The following is a 6,519-nucleotide window of genomic DNA, read 5'->3' as shown; positions in this document are numbered from 1 at the left end:
TTATATTTTCTCACCTCTAGCTTCTTCCGCTTCTTTCAATTCTCAGCTCAGTTCTTTGCATTTTCCGTAACGCGAGTATGTTTGTTCTGTTCAAGTCTATAGCCAGTCATTTTTGAAGTAATGCAACACATTTATTTCTTTAAGTTGCAGGGCGTGAGTTTATATGCAGCCCTTCACCCACATGCAGTGTTTCCAGCACCTTCTGCTCATATCTCAGGTAATAGACACCCATACCACATCTGACCAAACGCCACAGCCTCATTCTGAGTGGAGCAGGTAATGTGTCACAGTGCATGAAGCTTCTCGCATTCGATCTGTGCGTTAAAAAAAATGCTTGTGCAAGACTGGAAAATTGAAATAAGTACCAAAATAATAAGCGTTTTGTTGATTTATTTTACTATAAAACACTAACACTGAGAACATGCAACCATTCAATCCTCTAGATATTTAAAATAATACTTTTAATTTATTTTTATTCATTTATACCATTTTGTTTGTCTACTGATCTTTTAGACTTTGTTTCATGCCAGTTCTAGTTTTTGCATTTTATTCTTTTGAATTCGCTTTAGTCTAGTTACTGTCTTTTGCTCTAGGGTTTTATCAAGCCTTATTTTTTGGTTTGTATTTTGATTTGGCCTTTCTCCGTTTGTAGCTTCAGTTATTTATTCTTAGTATTACTTTTTGTTGATAATTATTATCAGTTTTTATTTCTGTTTTGCTTTTTCTTGTTGTTCTCTCTTGTTGTGTTTGTTCCTGTCCTCCATCCTGGCTGCTGCTTTTAAGACCATGATAGAGAGACTGATACAGCTTCGGTAGCAGCTCAAAGTTCCCAGCCTCTGGTTCCTCAAGCCTGATCTCCAGTCATTATCTGGTGCTTCTCCATCTCCTTGATTCTCCAGGATAGCCTTGCCCAGGTCGGATTTCATCTCTCTTCCCTATCTGTAACGGGTAGAGAACAGAGGAGACAATAGCAAGTATAACTGGCTCTTTATTGAACAACAAGAGGACCAGACTCAGAAAATGAAGGAAGATCACAGCAACCGTCTCAGCGTATGTAGGTCACAGGAACAGTCTCAGTGTTTGCAGGCAGATCACAGGATCATTCTCAGCATATGTAGGAAGAACACAGGAATGGATGCGTTGGCAGCGCAGGCTTGCGTAGGCAACTCGATCATGCAAGGTCAGACAAGTAAAGTGAAGATCCCAGTGAAGACGAGGCGTGAAGACATGAACTGCGACGGCGAACATCCCAGACGAAGACACGGGCTGGAAACACAGGGGAACCGAGGAAGAACAGGAAAAGAACAGGGAACATCCACAAACAACGATCTGACAAACACAAGACGTACGAGGTGAGTATAAATAGGCACTGGAAATGCGAATCACCTGGCACTGATTCTCCCGGAGGATAATCAGCGACCATGCCTACACACACATGCAAACACATATAAACACAGTGCAAGGAAGAGTCAATGAATTCATCAACCGTGACACTATCTCCTGTTGACTTCCCTGTCCTACTGTTTGGATCATCCTCACTCTTAACCATCCCTATTGTGCCTTGTCTTGTCAAAGTTCAATCCCTTGGTCATTCTGCATCTGGGTCGTCTTTCTCATAAGACTGCTGCGACAAAACCTGACACCTGTCTTTATAATAGTTGTCAATATTAAAGTGGTCAAATCTTGAAAAATCCATTTCCCCTTGAAATACAGCACACTGTTTGTCACTCAAGACTTTCTCCTAAGCCCAAAAAGTCATTTTATTGAATCGCCTGCAAAAAATGGCAAAAATTTTGACGTCAGAAAAATGTGATTTATTTGCAGATTTGTATATATTTTTTTCTAAAACAGAAGAAAGAATCTACCTCAGTCATTACTTTTGGGTGATTCGGTTGCTTCTGTGACTCATTCATGCTCTTCATCTAAATTATTGATGCTTTCATCTAAATTATTGATGCTTTAATGGTGTTACTGACTAATGGCACATTAAGTACTTTATAGCTTATTATAAAATAGCACCAAAAAAAAAAAGAAGATAAAAAGCTTTTTACTTTGATGGTTTTATCTTGAGTGTGAGCCAAGGCCACTTATTCCTAAAGTTCAGATTTAAAATGATAAACTCTTGATTTCGGTGTTTCATATTGGTAGATCTGACTTGTAAACAACTAACTGTAACAAACCACATCCTGTAAACACTCTCAAAAAGCATGTGACCAGCATGACCTACAAATCCATCACTTCTGCTTTAGAGGTTTATGATAAATGCTTTAGATGTTCAATCTGGGATATTGAATCCAAGACTTCGTTAATCACAAGTATTTTTATTTTTTTCAGAATACGGATCTTCAGGCAGCTGAGCGGAAACTTAGATCTGATGTTTTGTTCAGCGTCTCAGCAACCAGCAGCTGCAGTTTTACTGGTGCAATGGGTCACTGATGACATCTGTGCTAAATTGTCTTCATAGGGCCGCACAAATAGATGGTGTGATGTGGGGAGTGTTATTCCCGTACAGTTATAGGGGAATACAGTATTCCCCACTCAGAGGACCATAAGGGGGGCGTTCACATATAACTGTCCCTATATCCCAGGGGTCTTTTTCCATTTGAGAGCTACTTTTTAAAAATGAAAGTGGCCCAGAGCTACTCATGTAATACATTACTTAAATCTATTAAATAATGTCTCATAACTCTCATCCCATACACGAGCGACGTGTTGGAGACCCCTGCATAGCCTATGCTAATAGATGAAAAGCTGACAAATATGCTTTCTAAAATATTTTGCCCATAATATTTTGATGTTTGGCTACATTTATTTTAAAATTTACATTGAAAACCATCTCTTCATGAATTTTATTCTTTAGACAGCTGATTGGAAGCTCAGTTTACCATAGAACACTTACTACCTACTTTATAACCAACTTCGAAAACGGCGAATTATAGAATGTATTTATTGTTTGAAAAAAAAATAATTAAAAAACACTTACCACATGAGAGCCAAATTCACAGAGAGAATAAAAAAGATTTATGAATCATATCCGAATAATAACTTCTCATCTGAGAGCGTTGAAAATCTAAAAAGTACTAACACAAATTCAATCTGCTTTTCTCAAACAAGTGAAATTTTTAAATATTAAGAGTAATAAGCCTACAATAATAAGTAATAAGTTTGTTTAAAACATACAATGATTTTGATAGATAAAGTTGATACTAGTCAAAGGTGCTAAGTTAGTATATTTTTTGTTTACATTTTTCACAAAAGCAACCCAGACAGCAACATTGTGTCGGCCCAGATCCGGCCCATATCCGGTACACAAGGATTCCACACATACCAGATGTGGGCCGGATCTGGGACAACACTATGTTGCTGTCTGGGAAACGCTAGTCAATTAAGGTCGCATTATGCCGATCTAAAATTAAAATATAGCGTATATTATTTGTGGATAATCCATCATTTTAAAAACGAAAATGCACAATGTTTTTCAGTGAAAGGTATAGAAACACAGAATCCAAAACACTAGCTCTTGATTTCAGTTTACAGATTTCCAGATTTCGGTTACTTCGCCACGGCCCTCACTGGTCCTCTCGGCTTGAGTGATGAGTTCAGCTGAATAGTTGACGTATTCACTGTGGATTTATCAGTATTTCAGATGTGTTTGCAGTAGCTAAATAAGCATCAGAGAAAAAACAGCTCTTGTGTTGCCTGTATAGAGGCATTACTTTGTGGTTTATGCTCTTATCTAACCTCCACATCTCCTTCCTGTCATTTTTTCTCTCAGCAAGAAGAATATTTTCAGATTTTACAACTGATCTGATCAACTGAATGTTTTTATCATTTTTAGAACATAGATCACAGAGTCCATTGGTGTGTGTTCTAGTGACAAGGTAAGACAGCACTTTTAAATAAGATATATTGATTATATCAGCACAGCATTCAATATTAAGCACATAATCCCACTGGCATCCGATAAATAATCCTAAATCAGTGCACAAAAGTTACATGTAAGCTGTACATTGAATAGCTAATGACATTTCATTTCTATACTCTATCTAGAGATTTTCTGACACTTTGGGTTCTGGTAGGCCACTATTTCCTGTTCAACAAAGAGACAGAACTCTTCTTGTAATGTTGATCATAACAGTAGTTTCGTTGAGGTTAATGTTCAAAGTGCTACTAACACTTGATGTCTTGGATTTATGAATCCATCAAATCATGATTTACAAAATAATCTCCATACATGCATAATGGACAAGAATCAGCACATTGTGGGAACTGTAGTCTAACTGTTTTGTATTCAGTTGCATCTCAGTTGTCGCCAGTGCCAAGTTCTCACTCCTATGAACTTGGCACTGAAAACATTGCAGGTTGTGGGTTCAGCTGCAACCCTTCACCCACATGCAGCGTTTCTACGGCATGTTTTGCATACCTTGTCTCATATCCGACCAAAGACCACATCTCATTTTGAACAGAGCAGGTCGTGGGTCACAGTGCATGAAGCATCTCATGTTCGTTTTGTGCATTAATAAAAAAAAAAGCAAAACAATGTGCATGTCTGCTTGAATACATAATAGAAATAAGACCAGACACATCAAGTTAATCATCATTATCTTTTTTGGCTCTTGACTAACGAACATAAAGCAAAAAATTACTTAAATTTTGTGATAACACATTTTCATATAGGTATAACGTTTTTGTCTTGTGGCACTGGTGAGAACATGCAAACATTTGGTCCTCTGGATATTTATAACAACATTTTGCATCTTACACATTTTATTCGACATCTGAAGTTTTTTTTTTTAGTTTTTTGCAACCATGCACATGCATTTTAAATGTTGTCTATATCTCCCTCTGGTGTCTGTCTCGTATAAACTCACAGTAGTTTCACTAGTTCACACTTACAAATAAGTCAGATAGAATAAATGCGTATTTGGCGTGCTGTCCGAGGAGAGGGCTCCGGGCTCGGTATTCGGCCCGAACCCAGAGTACTCCCCCCGTATTCCTGGCTGTGAAAGAACAAGCCAAGGGTGAGCAGTCGGGGTGGTGGTGGGATGCTGAAACTGTCAAGGAAGTTAGGTGAGTTGACAGAGTGAATATATATATGCTTCCTCTCATGCTGATAGGGTAGACATGCATGGTAATTGTTTGATGAGATGATTGATAGATTGGTTGATTGATTGATTATTTGAACGTGCTCCTCCCGAACTTTGTTTATAAAACATCATTTATTATATACTGAGCATTTCAAGCAAATTTAAATTGTTTAAATTGTGAATTGTGAAATTTTAATTTAAAACCCAAACGAAACATGTAAGTTAACATTTTATAGTTTCAGTTATATATTAAAGGCACCTACCACGATTTTACTCTGTTGCTTATTTGGGTTTTATTTTTAATGAGTGATTTCGTCTCGCAGTTATGATGTCATCACAAACTGATTTTTCCGCAGCAGCGACTCTGCAGGAGCCAAAAAAAAAAACTTCTGTAAAAATGGTGGTCATTTTTATGTTTTTATGTATTGTTGGTGTTTTATTTGTCTCACATTGTGAAAAATAAAACTATTATAGAGCAATTTTATACTCTTTTAACATAAATCTTGACTCATAGTCACTATACAGATACCTACAAGATCACAGCATTTTTTTGTTATACATTTACATTTAGTAGACACTTATTCAAAGCCACTTACAAATTAGAAATACATCAAGCGATTCATCATGAAGAGGCAAATAAACACAAGAAGTGCTCAAAATACAAATTTTAGACATTGCTTAGAGTAGCATAAGCTAGAGGGATTAGTAGTCTGTGATAAACCATGTTTCATAATACACAGCAAAAAAAATGTTTTGGTCATGACATATTTCGGTAGTGACAATTTTAGAAATTTTTTAGCCTAACTCAAAGATGATAACCAGCACATGGCTAACTAACACAGTTCTGAACAGTTGTACACACACAAAAACTAAATTGTATCGAATAACACTAATAAAAAACATGATGCCACTACCGAAACTTCACCACATGTTTCGGTAGTGACAATTTTAGATACTTTTGAGCCTAATTCAAAGATGCTAATCAACACATGGTTAACTAGCACAGTTCTGAGCAGTTGTACACACACAAAAAATTAATTTTATCGAATAAGACTCAAAAAAACATGATGTCCCATCCGAAACTTCACCACATGTTTCGGTAGTGACAATTTAAAGAGACTTTTGAGCCTAGTTCAAAGATGATAGCCAGCACATGGTTACCTAGCACAGTTCTGAACAGTTGTACACACATTAAAAACTAAATTTTATGGAATAACACCCTAAAAAGTTTGCTTAATTGCAGAAAAAGGTGTTTGGTAGTGACATTCCTTAAAGTTACACACAGATTTTCAGAGAGGGACATAGGAATATTTCCTGATCAAAAATGTAGGGGTGTGGTTAAAATTAGTCTCAGCCAATGGACTAAAACACACACTGTTTCGGTAGTGACAGGAAAATGTGGGACACATATTTTTTTTTTTTTACATGTTTC

General features: G+C 36.8%; 1 long non-coding RNA gene across 1 annotated transcript in view; it reads left to right on the top strand.

Annotated features, from left to right (window-relative positions):
* LOC311296012 overlaps window positions 1–6,519 on the top strand; it is a 288,024-nt gene that overhangs the window by 73,268 nt on the left and 208,237 nt on the right. The window lies entirely within an intron of this gene.

The sequence above is a fragment of the Rutilus rutilus genome, assembly GCF_951802725.1.
Source record: "Rutilus rutilus genome assembly, chromosome: 8".
Taxonomy (NCBI): Eukaryota; Metazoa; Chordata; class Actinopteri; order Cypriniformes; family Leuciscidae; genus Rutilus; species Rutilus rutilus.
Note: the sequence above shows the minus strand (reverse complement) of the source record. Positions and strands in the feature narration are given on the sequence as shown.